Genomic DNA, 1,424 nt, shown 5'->3' with positions numbered 1-1,424 from the left:
CCGTAACTCCCCCCCAACCAGTTTACGAACAATCCTCGTAAACTTACGCTGCATATTATTATAAATTGCACATATAAAAAAATTGCCTCAAGTTAAACCTACATACATAAATTAAACTTAAAAATAAAACGAAAAGAACGAGAAGAACTCACCGTTCAATAACATGAAAAATACTATATTTAAAACAAATATGAAATTTAGATACACAAAATTAACCAAGAAACTAGAATTAAAAAAATAAATAAATACATTTTGTGTAGTCTAATCTCCTTGTGGCAATATGAGGACACTCTGTCTTGTGATTGCTGGAAGTTTTAATTGTTTAATGTGGACAGTTATCCTCTTTCTAGGCGCCCTCTATTGTAACGATATTATGTTCACGAATGATGATCACTCTAAATGGGCCTTCATACCTCTGAGGCTCCTTCCCTCTATTTTTCCCCACTTTCCTATATACCATTGTCCCAATATTTATTCTACCTATCAGGTCTCTCACGTTCAAGTTATGTTGGGCCACTCTTCTACTTTTTTGCCTGCAAATCCTGTCCCTGACTTTTGCCCACAACTTTTGCAAGGCCATCACATTACCGGTCATTTCATCTTCTCCCGGCAAAGTACCACGGTAGTCCCGTCGACGCCCCTTTATCCCGAAAAGAATTTCGAATGGGGCAAACCCCGTGACTGTGTGTATGGAGTGGGTGTATGCTGCGACTACCTGAGCCATCGCCTTATCAGGCTCTAGTCCTTTTCTAGCTGATACAAACGTAGGTGGACACTTAGAGTGCTGTGAAATCGCTCTATCCCTCCGTGGCTCTCTGGATGTTTAGGGGTGTTGTCAAATTCTCTCCCACTGTCGGAAGAAATTCTGTTGGGGATGACATAAAATTGAAACCATGTCCGAAGGGCTCGTAAAACCGCCTCCGCTGATCTGTCCAGCACCGGGTATGCCATGGCCACTTTACTGAATATACCAATAATTGTGACCCACTGATGGCATTTCCGGGTGAAAGGATTCACCTGGAAGTCACTGAGCGGCACATTCGCGGTAGGGGACTCTTTTTGAGCCGCATAGGGTGGGTGCCGATCATATTTCGTCCTGGGACCCACCTCGCATTTCCTAAGAATCTCTTAGATTGTGTGTTTCATGTCACACCAGAAATATTTGCGCCGCAATGTTTGTAGAGTCTCGTTCAGCCCACGATGGTTAGTTTTTTCTTGGTGATAAGCCAAGATTGACTCCTTTTGATGTTCCAAGTCTCTCAGGACATCTACCATTGATGTGCATCGAATAAACGATCGATAATCGCCGATCTTTTCCGTTCTCCATAGGCGCTGGATCTTTTCCCACACCGTCGCATTTGCAACATATAAATGGTGGATCATACCGGATGCTTCTTTTAGTGCATATTTGGTCCTATTTAACA

The sequence above is a fragment of the Halyomorpha halys genome, unplaced genomic scaffold (genome assembly GCF_000696795.3).
Source record: "Halyomorpha halys isolate HHAL.00 unplaced genomic scaffold, Hhal_1.1 Scaffold1151.1, whole genome shotgun sequence".
Classification (NCBI taxonomy): Eukaryota; Metazoa; Arthropoda; class Insecta; order Hemiptera; family Pentatomidae; genus Halyomorpha; species Halyomorpha halys.
This window is presented reverse-complemented; position numbering follows the sequence as displayed.